This window comes from Salvelinus fontinalis, chromosome 25 (genome assembly GCF_029448725.1).
Source record: "Salvelinus fontinalis isolate EN_2023a chromosome 25, ASM2944872v1, whole genome shotgun sequence".
Taxonomy (NCBI): domain Eukaryota; kingdom Metazoa; phylum Chordata; class Actinopteri; order Salmoniformes; family Salmonidae; genus Salvelinus; species Salvelinus fontinalis.
The window spans coordinates 20,022,852-20,038,887 of NC_074689.1; positions in this window are offsets into that span (position 1 = coordinate 20,022,852).

Sequence of the window (16,036 nt, forward strand, 5' to 3'; positions counted from 1 at the left end):
TCTTTACCTACTGTATTTATTTATTTTGCTCCTTTGCACCCCATTATTTCTATCTCTACTTTGCACCTTCTTCCACTGCAAACCAACCATTCCAGTGTTTTTTTTTACTTGCTATATTATATTTTGTTCGCCTCCATGGCCTATTTATTGCCTTTACATCCCTTATCTCACCTCACTTGCTCATATTGTATATAGACTTATTTTTCACTGTATTATTGACTGTATGTTTGTTTTACTCCATGTGTAACTATGTGTTGTTGTATGTGTCGAACTGCTTTGCTTTATCTTGGCCAGGTCGCAATTGTAAATGAGAACGTGTTCTCAATTTGCCTACCTGGTTAAATAAAGGTAAAATAAAAAATAAAATGTAACTCACGCTATTTGAACAGGGCGTTCCTTGTGGTCAGCCGGTGACCAGGATTCACATGATTCTCTTCAGCCTCAGAAGAAAAACTAAACTGAACTCTAAGCGGGAAGTGAACAAATGTACATTTCATTCTGCAAAGTCCCCGTTTCAGAGTATGAGTTTTAGCCAGAAATAACAATAAAATGGCCAAGTAAGTGTTCTATTAAATAAATAGTAACACTCAAATCCCAATTTTAGCCATTGCCTACGCCCTTCAAATAAAATATAAAACATGTATTCAGGTTAGAAGTTGTGGGTGGGGGGAATTGGCAAAATAAATAGTGGGGGTACTGTACCAGTAAAGCATGAGCCTATCACAATAACAAACTGTCAAGAAAACTAGGCTACTTGAAAACGGATGGTATAGCCTACCTATACTAAATGCGATGTGGTTCCACGAAAACACTGAGATTTTGCCAATGCAGAGACGTGTGACCGACTTCACAGACGAGCGCGGACAGCACTGGTCTCATAAATTCGGGCCTAATGACCATCGCCAAATGCCATTATGCTATTTTGTGTAACAGATATCTCTTTCCATTCACCACTGTTTGGAGGCTGGAAATATGTTGCAGTTGGATAACGTAAGCGGTCAGCCTGGTAAAGCGTTGGGATCGGGTACAACTATTACCCAGTGGTGTAAAGTACTAAAGTAAAAATACTTTAAACTACTACTTAAGTATTTTTTGGGGGTGTATGTACTTTACTTTACTATTTATATTTTTGACAACTTTTACTTCACTACATTCCTAAAGAAAATAATGTACTTTTTACTCCATACATTAGGCCTTCATTGTAAATAAGAATTTGTTCTTTACTGACTCGCCTAGTTAAATGAAGGTTAAATAAATAAAGGACCCTCTGAAGTGATTTTTTGACAATCAGATGTGATAAAGATGTCATTTACTGGTTGAAATCTGGTAGGGACCTCTTATAACCAGTCATAAATATACATTTTGGGGGTAGGTAAACGCAGTGGTGGAAAAAGTTCCCAATTGTCATACTTGAGTAAAAGTAAAGATACCTTAATAGAAAATGACTCAAGTAAAAGTGAAAGTCAACCAGTAAAATTCTACTTGAGTAAAAGTCTAAAAGTTTTGGGCTTTAAATATACATAAGTATCAAAAGTAAATATAATTGCTAAAATATACTTAAGTATCAAAAGTAAAAGTACAAATAATAATGCAAATTCCTTATATTAAGCAAACCAAACGTCACCATTTTCTGTTTTTTTTTATGTATGGATAGCCTGGGGCACACTCCAACACTCAGACATAATTTACAAACAAAGCATTTGAGGCCACCAGATCAGAGGCAGTAGGGATGACGGGGGATGTTCTCTCGATAAGTGTGTGAATTTAACAAATTTCTCTCCCGCTAAGCATTCAAAATGTAACGAGTACTTTTGGGTGTCAGGGAAAATGTATGGAGTAAAAAGTACATTATTTTCTTCAGGAATGTAGTGAAGTTAAAAGTTGTCAAAAATATAAATAGTAAAGTACAGATACCCCCAAAACTACTCAAGTCGAACTTTAAGAGTATTTATACTTAAAAGTACTATACACCATTGGGTAAACGTAGTTGTACCTGATCCCAACGCTTTCTCACTAAATCATACGTACCAGAAGTCCACTGGCACGCTCTGATAACAAAAGTATGTGCATCGCAAAAAAATATGTTTCTGTACAGTTTGGTCATATTGGAAGGCGCCGAGTTACGGATAACTATTGCCACTTGCAGTGTAAGTTCGAATGCCCATGGGGCGCAAAAAAAAAACCTTTGAAATGTAAATTCTCATTCGTTGAAAATGAAGATTAGTGGCTCAATTAAATCCAACCCTCAATGCAGTAGTTACGCAGTATGTATTTTTCCAATGGTCAAATTAACTCATGGATTGGGCTTGGGTACAGTATAAAAACCAACAACTACTATCAGGGCGACCCCTCTCACAGGCATGCTTTCACTTTCAGATTTAGAATTGTGTGGGCACGGGATGAATATTGAAAACAAAGGAATTGAAGAAAAAAAATATATGCGCCATTAGTCAGAAGAGGACTGACCACCCCTCCGAGCCTGGTTCCTCTCTAGGTTTCTTCTTATGTTCCAGCCTTTCTAGGGAGTTTTTCCTAGCCACCGTGCTTCTACATCTGCATTGCTTGCTCTCTGGGGTTTTAGGCTTGGTTTCTTATAAGCACGTTGTGACAACTGCTGATGTAAAAAGGGCCTTTATAAAAGTGTTTGATTGATTGATTAGAACTCACAAACATTGAACTATGAGCCAACTGTTTTAACAGACTGCACCACCAATCAGTCGAAGCAGTTTGAAAAAAAATAAGAGTTGACCATTGTCATCTATTTCATGTTACAATGGATGTAGCTATGAATATAAACGTATAATCCTCATAGCCTACATGATTTTCTCCTTTGTAAAAGCACGTAAAAGGGAAAGATGAATGGAGAAAAGTACAGAGAGATCCTTAATGAAAACCTGCTGCAGAATGCTTTGGACCTCAGGCTGGGGCGAAGGTTCACCTTCCAACATGACAACAACCCTAAGCACACAGCCAAGACAAAGCAGAAGTAGCTTCGAGACAAGTCTCTGAATGTACTTGAGTGGCCCAGCCAGAGCCCGGACTTGAACCCGATCTAACATCTCTGTGGAGACCTGAAAATAGCTGTTCAGCGACGCTCCCCATCCAACCTGACAGAGCTTGAGAGGATCTGCAGAGAAGAATGGGAGAAACTCCCCAAATACAGGTCTGCCAAGCTTGTAGCATCATACCCAAGAAAAATCTAATCAAATCAAAGTTTATTTGTCACCTGCGCCAAATATAACAGGTGTAGACCGTACAGTGAAATGCTTACTTACAAGCCCTAACCAACAGTGCAATTTTTAAGTAAAAATTAGGTAAACAATAGATAAGTAAAGAAATAAAAAACCAAACAGTAAAATGACAGTGAAAATAACAGTAACAAGGCTATATACAGGTGGTACCAGTACAGAGTCAATGTGCGGGGGTACTGGTTAGTTGGGCTAATTGAGGTAATATGTACATGTAGGTATAGTTAAAGTGACTATGCATAGATGATAAACAGATAGTAGCAGCAGAGTAAAATAGGGGGTTGGCAGGTGGGGAGTTTTGGGGCACAATGCAAATAGTCTGGGTAGCCAATCCTGATAGTCGTGCTAATCGAGGTAATATGTACATGTAGGTATAGTTAAAGTGACTGCATAGATGATAAACAGAGAGTAGCAGCAGCATAAAAGAGGGGTTGGCGGGACACAATTTGCATTGTGGCGGGACACAACGCAAATAGTCCGGGTAGCCATTTGATTACCTGTTCAGGAGTCTTATGGACACCAAGGAACTTGAAGCTCTCAACCTGCTCCACTACAGCCCTGTCGATGAGAATGGGGGCGTGCTCGGTTCTCCTTTTCCTGTAGTCCACAATCATCTCCTTTGTCTTGATTACATTGAGGTATAGGTTGTTATTCTGGCACCACCCGGCCAGGTCTCTGACCTCCTCCCTATAGACTGTCTCGTCATGGTTGGGGATCAGGCCTACCACTGTTGTGTCGTCTGGAAACTTAACGATGGTGTTGGAGTCGTGCCTGGCCATGTAGTCTTGGGTGAACAGGGAGTACAGGAGGGGACTGAGCAAGTACCCCTGAGGGGCTCCAGTGTTGAGGATCAGCGTGGCAGATGTGTTGCTACCTACCCTCACCACGTGGAGGCGGCCCGTCAGGAAGTCTAGGATCCAGTTGCAGAGGGAGAGGTTTAATCCCAGGATCCTCAGCTTAGTGATGAGCTTTGAGGGCACTATGGTATTGAACGCTGAGCTGTAGTCAATCAATAGCATTCTCACGTAGGTGTTCATGTTGTCCAGGTGGGAAAGGGCAGTGTGGAGGGCAATAGAGATTGCATCATCTGTGGATCTGTTTGAGCTGTATGCAAATTGTAGTTAGTCTAGGGTTTCTGGGATAATAGTGTTAATGAGTCTTTCAAGTTTAGCAAAGTAACCATCCAGAAAACATGGATCCCTGCCCTGTCAGTCCTGCTTCATACTCTAATTTAAAAGTAGAGAAGCATTCATTACTAGTGATACACTACTTTATTGTTGTCTTCTGGAATAGTCAGTGTATGAACAGTCAATAGTTGATATTCCTATACTTATTTGAAATAAATATCAGGCTGGAATGTTCATCTTTTAAAATTATGAATGCTACAGTCATCCAGCAGTGTGTTCGATCTCCTGTGCTCACAGACAGACCAAAGGTAGCCTTCTATACTGCTTTGATGAATGGAAGATATGTGGGTCCCTATAATACTGAAACCACCCTAGTCTACAACAACATCGGCACAGCCTACAATCCAACTAGTTATTACATTTGTGGAAGTTGCAATAATTGTAAACTCAGTAAAAAAGTTCCCGGACATGTGTAAATATTTGTATGAACATAACAAGATTCAACAACTGAGACATAAACTGAACAAGTTCCACAGACATGGAATAATGTGTCCTTGAACAAAGCGGGGGTCAAAATCAAAAGTAACAGTCTGTGCGGCCACCAGCTGCATTAAGTACTGCAGTGCATCTCCTCCTCATGGACTGCACCAGAGTTGCCAGTCCTTGCTGTGAGATGTTACCTCCACTCTTCCACCAAGGCACCTGCAAGTTCCAATACATTTCTGGGGGGGAATGGCCTTAGCCCTCACCCTCCGATCCAACAGGTCCCAGACGTGCTCAAAGGGATTGAGATCCGGGCTCTTCCCTGGCCATGGCAGAACATTGACATTCCGGTCTTGCAGGAAATTACGCACAGAACGAGCAGTATGGCTGGTGGCATTATCATGCTAGAGGGTCAGGTCAGGATGAGCCTGCAGGAAGGGTACCACATGAGGGAGGAGGATGTCTTCCCTGTAACACAGAGTGTTGAGATTGCCTGCAATGACAACAAGCTCAGTCCAATGATGCTGTGACACACCACGCAAGACCATGATGGACCCTCCACCTCCAAAATCGATCCCGCTCCAGAGTACAGGCCTCTGTGTAACGCTCATTCCTTCGACGATAAACGCGATTCCGACCATCACCCCTGGTGAGACAACCCCGCAACTGTCTGGTCCAGCGACGGTGTGTTTGTGCCCATAGGCGACGTTGTTGCCGGTGATGTCTGGTGATGACCTGCCTTACAACAGGCCTACAAGCCCTCAGTCCAGTCTCTCTCAGCCTATTGCGGACAGTCTGAGCACTGATGGAGGGACTGTGCGTTCCTGGTGTAACTCGGGCAGTTGTTGTTGCCATCCTGTACCTGTCCCGCAGGTGTGATGTTCGGATGTACCAATCCTGTGCAGGTGTTGTTACACGTGGTCTGACACTGTGGTCAGCTGTCCATCCTGTCATTATATTACTTACTGTCAGGGGTTGATTTACACATTGATCACCCGGGGCAAGCCAGGAGAGCCCTCATAATAGTGGGCTGGTCCTACATTAATATATCAAACGTATGGGCGAGCCAATGTTCACATTTCTAATGATAATAGGGGTGACATAGACGCATCCTGATAAAGGTTGAGCTAACAGCACATTGCTAGGTCTTATCAAACCTGTTGTAACCAGGGGCCGTATAGCTCTACTGGTGTTGAAGGCTTTGATCAAGAGCCAAAACACTGAAGCTATCCAGATGACCCTTAACATCTGGACTGAGCTGAGAGACATGGCAGTGGAACAGAGTGGAGCTGGCTGTCACCAAGTCTGAACTGCAATGCCAAAAAGACAATGTAGACCACAAGACAGTGTTGACCACAAGAGGGAGCCACTGGCAATAAACTCACTAGTCTCCTATTAATGATGAATGATCTTTATTTGTACATCCAAACAAACAACTCAACAATGGCGTCGAGCATAGATGTCAGTCTCACCTTCAAAACTAGTGTTCTTCTCGTAACGAGTTACTAATCCAAACTGATTAAATAATCCATTACGGAAACTATAGCCTATGAGTTTGGATTAATAACTTGTTTGATGAAATACAGACAAAAAAAGAGTAAGTCACAGCTCAATTCCTGGTACAGTGGGTGAGACAGGACACGACCATGGGACAGTAAACACACTGATCAGCCACACGCTATGGAGTGGACATCAGCTAGCAGTGTACGCTTACATAGCAAACCTGTTGGACACAAGCAAAACAGTGCAGCAAAATGAACGGCCATCTTTTAGTGTGTCAGTGTATCCAATTATCACGTCATGTCAATGTATATGACATTTTAGTTTCCAACCCCAGTGCCGTGCCTTGTCAAGTCTCTGGTAAAAGAGGTTCTCAAACTCAGGAGATCTCTTGGTTAAATGAAGGTTCAATCATTTAGAGAGTGAAAGGAGGTTGTTGGTACTGTAAGGATGTCCACATGATTGACAGGGGGCCTGGGCCAAAGGCATCAGGGCAGAGAGGAAAGAGCTGGAGTCAGTGTCCAATCACTGTTCATTGTTACAGTTTAGTTCTGTGTTTAGAGCGGTAACCATAGAGAATCCCCAAGGATGGTTAGGTAAGTTACACTTCCTCTATTGAAAACATCTTCAGCCACGTCCCAACCACATTAAATGGCTTCCTTTCCTTTAGGAAGGACCACCGAAAAGTCAATGGGTAAGATTCCACCACATTTGGATTAATATGGTACGGCAGATGAAAACATTCTGTTCCTTCCCATTCATTCTGTTTCTTCCTGTTCCCCTGAAGTGTACACACTTCAAGGAGAGAGGGGAGAATCGGAACTGGGGTCTCGTCTAATTTCAGCTTCCGTGGTTTAGAAGGAAAGTAGGTAAGGAAAGGGAACTTTTTAAGACTGTTGGGACGCGGACCAGCACAGAGGGCTCAGTGTGCTGCGGCTGCCTAAGTAACCCCAACAATTTATATTATTGGCTCAGGGCAGAGTTTTGAGAGAAGTTGGGGAGGGACTACTGGACGATAGTAGGGTGAAAGATCAGTTCACAGATTAGAAGTTTGGAAAAAGAGCAGCAGTTTGTCCACTGATGACCACTGATCGTCTGCTAGCCCTCCTCTTTACCCCCCTCTTCTGGTTGGGATGAAGACTCTGACGGGGCCTGGCTCTTTTCAGCATCCTCTCCTTCACCTAAGAGAGAGAGAGAGAGGGGTAGGCAATTCATGCATTAATAATGACTCTAAATGACATCATTACATCTGACGTCAGTGAGAGAGAGAAAGAGAGAGAGCAGAAGAAGGGTGTTTGAGTTGAGTCATCCGCTAAAGCAAAAATAAGACACATTGACTATTTCAGCTCATGAAACCAACACTTTACATGTTTAGTTTATATTTTAGTTTAGTTTATATTGGTAGTCCAATGTAATGTAACCAAACATACTAAATGGAGTGGCATGGATAATATAATACGTTTTGCTCTGAGACCAGGTTGTCCCTCTGCAGTATTCTGTGGGAAGGAGCTAGTATACACTTTTATATGATGAGCTAGTATATGATGTCACCATGTAAATATGGACAGCAAGACAACACTATTGGAGAATCTTAATTGTATACTCCTTGCGTCCTCTCGCCTTTCCTCCTCAAAACCCACTGAGGAGGGTCCTCTGGCTTTCTCATCCAATGGGTTTTGAAAAGAAGGTCAGGAGAGAAGAGTATACAATTGAGATTCTCCCTATGAGTTATCAAGGGAAACACATGGCTCGTCTGGCCGCCTGTCGATTTCAACTTCCTGCGTTGGCCAAATTGGCATTATCCTGGCATTGTCACACTTTCTCCCATATGTCATGTAAATCAACACATTGCACCGCTACAGAAAGAGATAATATAGCCCAATTTATAAAACACAGGTCCTGGCAAGTTGATTTTGTCTCAAGTTGAAACACCAAATGCATCTTTCATCAGCTTCCTGACCAACAGGTGAATTATGCTAGCCATGTTTTGAAACAGAGTGTGTCCAATGCTTTCACCGGATTTGTTGATGTTGAGCTGAGCCAAGTCGTGTGATAGGTCGCTGGGACCCTGTGCCTCAGGGGATTGTGGGATGTCGTGTACGGCGTTCCGCCGGCCGGTCCGCTGTGAAGCGATGAAGTCTTCATATGTCGCCTCCACATCAGTCATAGCTGATACACCTCAACATAGCAGGGCCTGGGAGACAGGGGAACACACACACAATGTAAACACACATGCAGTCTCCCAGGGGGGTGGAGGGATTACCCTGTGCCATAAACCAGCCATCTGCTGAGGGGAGCCAGAGGGAAAGCCTTGCTGTTTTTTTTGTTAGCACCCAGAGAACCCAGTCCCTACAATATAAGTGAAATTGCCATGGGGGTTAGGGGGACATGTAATTTATTTAAAATAATAAAAAATAAAAATAGCAGGAAATTAGCTTTAAAGTAGCTGTCCGGTGTTTACAGATTTCTATAAATTTGACCTATAATTAATTACAAAAAATGGTATGTTAAAATGCAGCTTTTCTGTGTTGGAATGGTGTGGGCGTACCCCAACAACCGAATGGTGTGGGCGTACCCCAACAACCAAATGGTGTGGGCGTACCCCAACAACAGAATGGTGTGGGCGTACCCCAACAACCGAATGGTGTGGGCGTACCCCAACAACCGAATGGTGTGGGCGTACCCCAACAACCAAATGGTGTGGGCGTACCCCAACAACCGAATGGTGTGGGCGTACCCCAACAACCGAATGGTGTGGGCGTACCCCAACAACCGAATGGTGTGGGCGTACCCCAACAACCGAATGGTGTGGGCGTACCCCAACAACCGAATGGTGTGGGCGTACCCCAACAACCGAATGGTGTGGGCGTACCCCAACAACCGAATGGTGTGGGCGTACCCCAACAACCGAATGGTGTGGGCGTACCCCAACAACAGAATGGTGTGGGCGTACCCCAACAACAGAATGGTGTGGGCGTACCCCAACAACAGAATGGTGTGGGCGTACCCCAACAACAGAATGGTGTGGGCAAACCCCAACAACAGAATGGTGTGGGCAAACCCCAACAACAGAATGGTGTGGGCAAACCCCAACAACAGAATGGTGTGGGCAAACCCCAACAACCGAATGGTGTGGGTGTACCCCAACAACAGAAAGGTGTGGGCAAACCCCAACAACAGAATGGTGTGGGTGTACCCCAACAACAGAAAGGTGTGGGCAAACCCCAACAACAGAATGGTGTGGGCGTACCCCAAAAACAGAATGGTGTGGGCGTACCCCAAAAACAGAATGGTGTGGGCGTATACCGTTCATAAAAAAAATATTAATGCGAGTAGACTGCTGTTTGGCCATCTCATCCTCCTTAGGAGGCATCATCCTCTATATTGTGTTTTCAAAATACTCCTCCATATACCCCTCTCAATAGAGGCATAATAAGTAATGTCAAACTACGCAGAATTGCAGGAAATGTGTTTTATAAAGTCAATATCTACACTAATTTCACACTTGCACTACAAACACACACTCAGTCAGTGGCATTGCCATCACTGACATCATCTTCCCTTATGAACAGTTTAACACCTCTGAATTCAAAAGCACCTTTATTTCTCAATATTCTACAATTCTTCGCCCAATGAAGGAAACGCTATTGTTTAGTATTAGCATGCATTGGACAAAATCCAAATTCCTAAACGACATGATTTCATATACAGTAACCATTGCCAGGGAGATTGAGGTTAATCCCCACTGCTGACATGATAACACCCTATTAGAGAGAGGTTATACCCAGAATGCAGTGCAAAACGGTGACCACCGGGTGCTATTTTGGGCCTCTATCCTCCTCTCAACTGCTTGGCAGTCAGCTGTGATGCTCAAAATGGTGTCACCGTGGCAGCGATGCTAAACAGCTGTTGGACTAGTAAACACTGGGTCACTCACTACTAATGAGGAACCCAGTCACCCCACACTGGTCATACACTGGGGTTCCTTTGGATTGGTTGTTATATCAACAATACTTATTTGAGAATAAGGTTAACTTGCAGGGGAAATAAACAATTGATACTAAAATAAGAGTATTTGCGTCAAGTATTTATTTGAGTGTTTACGGTATAAAGACAGCATCTTATTGATATGTCTTAATGTCCATGTGATCCTGGTCTTGCATATTTGTGTCAGAAGTACAAAATCAGGAATTGGAGGGGGACTGAGAAGGACGACTGATATACAGTACCTATTACTGTAACTGGGATAGCTGGCATTATCAATACTCATCATCGCTGGTGTGGAAAACACTTTATGCTAAGATTTGTGGCGTGAAGTACAGTATCTTAGAGTCATACTGTACATTCCTTTGCTGTGAGAGTTCAATGTGGCGTGTAGGCTACAGGACTGGTTTTAGTGGTGGGACTGGGATGTACCTGGCAATCTGCACTCTGAAATATTCATGTTTTACATAATTTACACACAACAATACACCTGAGGAGCTAAGATCAGCATAGACTATGAGCTGTGTGTGAGTTTTCCCTGTTTACTGATTGACAAAAGTGTAGTCATTACCAAGGAACATGCCATTTGCAGGATGCCAGAGCAGGGCCCTGTAGCATTAAGGGCAACAGCCTTCCTAAAATAGCCTTCAGACAAACTGCCTTCAGCTGAATAATTCAACAAGTGCAATGTGTACAGACAGCCACACATCCTTCAGTATTCATATCTTAATGACCATAACTGATGAACACAGGCTATTTACCATGCAGTATTGAATCTGGATTTTCATTGGTCTGACGCAATCTGAAGGAACAAATTGGATTCATGGCACGAAAGAAAGTATTTACGGCCAAATCTAGCTAAATAGAAATGTAAGGCTTGGAAATTTCTCCTCTGTGCCCACCCCACTCCCTCTCTCGCTCACATTTCATTTACATATGATGACAGACCTGTAGTTGTGTACTCCAGACTGAAGGATGCTCCAAGATGCAATAGGCCTACATATAGTCCAGTCATCTCTGACAAAACCATCCATTCTCACTATTAGTTAAGGCTTTGGGGAATCATTGCATGGTCATTATGATATTTATCTAGCCTATGTTAATTCATTTCAAACGAATGTGAATTAAAGAGCGCGACAGTGCGTGCAATTTGTTGTTACAGTGTGTCAACCCTGTAATAGCAAACATCCGGCTGTAATCAAATGTATGGCAACACTGTAATCAAATGTATGGCGATGTTGCATTTGCACAACAAGGAGACGGGTTCCAACCAGGCTAAATCAAAACAGTAGACAATGTCGCTGAGCTATTGACACAGACTTCTCTAAAAGCTGTAGCTTGACAACCTGTGAGGCAGAGCGAAAGCGGCACCATTTAAACAGGTAACACAAACCGAAATCGAAGCTTGAAATCTCATTAAAATCTTACCTGTGTGTGCTGAGGACTTCCAAACAGAAGCTGCTATGCACGGTCAATCACACAGCGACATGAGGAAGTCGACTGTCGTCTGTGATTTACGTCGCGACTCGCGTCTACAGATGCAACCGGACCTTTCTTGCTGCACGGCAGGCGCAGTGGCCGCACGTAGGGCATGACGTTTGAGCGCTGGGCACAATGGTTCAGTGGTTGGTCACTGCTTCCAATTTGTCTTCTTAATAATGACTATAAGATATTAGCCTTACTACTTGCAAAAATAATTAAAGAAGTCCTGGATGCAATCATTGATGAAACACAGTCTTGCTTCATGAGGAACAGACATATTTCGAAAAATGTCAGACTAGTATTAGACATACTTGACTACTCAGACCTAATAACTGAGGATAGCGTCATATGATTTTTAGATTTTTATAAAGCGTTTGACACCGTAGAGCATCAGTTTCTCTTCCACTCCCTTGAGAGACTTGGCTTTGGAGATTTTTTCTGTAAAGCTATTAAGACTCTCTATGCAAATGGTAACAGCTCTATCAAATTGAAATATGGCACCTCACCTAGATTTGAGTTAAAGAGAGGAATTAGGCAAGGTTGTCCTATCTCCCGTACCTGTTTTTATTAATCACCCAACTTCTTGCAAATTCTTTAAATAATAGTCCTGTACAAGGTATTTCCATAGCTGGTAAAGAAATTATTATAAGCCAGCTGGCTGATGATACTACACTTTTTCTGAAAGACGCTAACCAAATTCCCATATCGATCAATGTGATACAATCCTTTTCCAAAGCGTCTGGTCTATGTCTTAACATTAATAAATGTGAACTCATAGCTGTCAAAGATTGTGTGACACCTTCATATTATGGTATTCCAGTAAAAAAAGAACTTACATATTTAGGCATAACCATTACAACGGATCAGAAGTCTAGAGGCTTACTAAATTGTAACCCTCTTATTAAAAATACCCAGAAGAAGCTAAATCAATGGCTACAGAGGGACTTATCTTTAAAAGGTAGAGTCCTAATAACCACGGCCGAAGGTTTCTCTAGACTAACATATGGCGCTCTATCTTTATATCTTGACAGTAAAATGAGCAAGGAGATAGACCAGATGCTTTTCAACTTTCTTTGGAGAAACCGTACCCATTACAGTAGGAAGACTATTGTAATGAACACTTATGAGAATGGTGGACTGAATTTTCTGGACTTTACTTCTTTAAATAATACTTTTAAGATCAATTGGATAAAACAATTCCTAAGAAGGCCCACTTCTATCTGGAATTTTATTCCTCATCATGTCTTCTCTACTTTTGGTGGCCTTAACTTCATGTTGTTTTGCAATTATAATATTGACAAAATTCCAGTGAAACTTTCTGCTTTTCCTCGGCAGGTTTTCTTGTCATGGTCCTTAATTTATAAACACAATTTTTCTCCACACAGATATTATCTATGGAATAATAGGGATATATTATATAAAAATACTTCTTTGTTTTTAGAATATTGGTTCCCGAAATAATATTCTATTGGTGAGCCAACTGGTAAATGCAGAGGGTCTTTTACTCAGTTATAAGAAATTCTTATCACTTTACAAGGTCCCTGTAACACCTAAAGATTTTGCAATTGTTTCAGACGCCATTCCCTCAGGTATTCCCTCTGTTATTCAGGAATGTGTCAAGACCTGACCCTTAGAGCCTACCTTCTATTGACCCTGTTGACTCATCAGCAGGAAAGATTTGTTTCCCTTTTGGTCCATCCAACAACAGAGCGATACGAACCTTGTTTCAGCAGGATGTTGTATCTATACCTTAAGTCATGCCTTATTGGAATGGATTTATTGATAATATCTGTTGGGAAAAAGTTTGGATGTTGCCACACACATACCTACTTGTTAACAAAATTAAGGAAGTTTCCTTTAAAATGATTCATAAATATTATCCTGCCAACCACTATATGAAGAGGTTTAAGGAAAACATCAACTCAAATTGCTCCTTTTGTAATGACCACCGAGAAACAGTGTTGCATCTTTTTTGGCATTGTATACATGTAAGAAAACTGTGGCAAGACATCAGTAGATTTATAATTGAACACATTTATGAAGATTTTACACTATTGTGGAGAGATGTACTGCTTGGATGCTTTACATACAATAGAAATAAGCTGAAACATTTGAATGTAATTAATTTCATTATTCTTTTGGCCAAATTTCATATACACAAATGTAAATTTACAAACAAAAAAACTAATTTTCTTACCCAACAAAAAGAAATGGAACTGTATTTTAAGACCATTAAATACTCTACTAACCAAAAAGCTGTTAGAATTGTAAGTGTATGTATGTCCCTTAAGGTCCTTGTGTAATTGTAATGTGATATTGTACCCCCTAGCTCGATTGTCCATTATATATAATCTATATATACTTGTGTTCTCTCATGTACTTTCTGTATTGATTTGTTGTTAATAAAATACTTTAACATGTTTATTTTTTATATAAAAAAAAAAGGAGAAAAAAAAGTGGTTGGTCACTGCTCCTGCACTGGCTCGCCTGTGCGATTAGGCTACTGTAGTGCAAGATGTAGATCTATTTAAATTCTATAACGCCATTCGTATTATTTCTTAGGCCTAACAAAATCAATTATTACATTAACTCAATAATATAATTCAATATATACTGAACAAAAATATAAACGCAACATGCAAAAATGGCAGCGATTTTACTGAGTTTCTGTTCGTATAAGAAAATCACTAAATTTAAATACATAAATTAGGCTCTATTCTAGGAATTTCCATGATTGGGCAGGGGCACAGCCATGGGTGGGCATAGGAAGGGCATAGGCCCACCTTCTGGGGAGCCAGGCCCAACCAATCAGACTGAGTTTTCCCCCACAAAAGGTCTTTATTACACACAGAAATACTCAGTTTCATCAGCTGTCCGGGTTGCTGGTCTCAGACGATCTCAAAGGTGAAGAAGCCTGGGCTGCAGTGTTTACACCTGGTCTGCGGTTGTGAGGTCAGTTGGATGTACTGCCAAATTCTCTAAAATTACGTTGGAGGTTGGCTTGTCGTAGAGAAATGAGCATTCAATTCTCTGGCAACAGCTCTGGTGGACATTCCTGCAGTCAGCCTGACAATTGCACGCTCCTTCAAAACTTGAGACATCTGTGGCATTGTGTTGTGTAACGAAACTGCACATTTTAGAGTGGCCTTTTATTGTCCCCAGGACAAGGTGCACCTGTGTAATGATCAGGCTGTTTAATCAGCTTCTTGATATGCCACACCGGTCAGGTGGATGGATTATCTTGGCAAGGAGAAATGCTCACTAACAGGAATGTAAACAAATGTGTGCACAAAATTGGAGAGAAATAGGCTTTTTTGTGCACATGGAACATTATTGGGATCTTTTCTTTCAGCTCATGAAAGAAGGGACCAACACTTGTTGCGTTTTATATTTTTATTTCAGTATAAGATTAAAAAAAACATCTGATAGGCCTACTCTTGCGAATTGGGAACTACAGATATTGTCGGTTCCCAGTTTTCTTTTCTTATTTTTGTTGTTGTACTAAAACTTAAGCCTTTTTCAATTCTGATTTGAATGTCATTGAGAAAACAGAGAATTATCAAAGATTTTTTTCACAAACATCCTTTCTGAATTTAAAAGTAATCATCTAGTTTTTCTAAAGTATCTGTAATCTAATTTCAATATTTTTGCTTGTAAATTCGTTTTTTTGTAATCCCTTACATGTAAGAAACACCGTACACCTTGCTGCCCGCCACAGGTGTCGCTAGAGCGCAATGTGACAAAGACATCCCGGCCGGCCAAACCCTCCCCTAACCCGGACAACGCTGGGCCAATTGTGCACTGCCTCATGGGTCTCCCGGTCGGCTATGAAACAGCCCAGTTTCGAACCCGGATCTGTAGTGACACCACTGCGATGCAGTGCCTTATACTGCTGCGCCACTCGGGAGGCCCGGGTTTATTTTCTAATATTGTCAACATCTCTGTGTGTGTGTGTGTGTGTGTGTGTGTGTGTGTGTGTGTGTGTGTGTGCGCACGTGCGTGTGTGCGTGTGTGCGTGTGTGCGTGTGTGCGTGTGTGTGTGTGTGAGAGAGAGAGAGATAGAGAGAGTAGGTCCATAGTCGAGACACATATTTCCCTCAGATTACACAGATCTACAAAGAATTCGAAAACAAATCCAATTTTGTTCCCATATCTATTGGTGAAATACCACAGTGTGGCATCACAGCAGCAAGATTTGTGACTTGTTGCCAC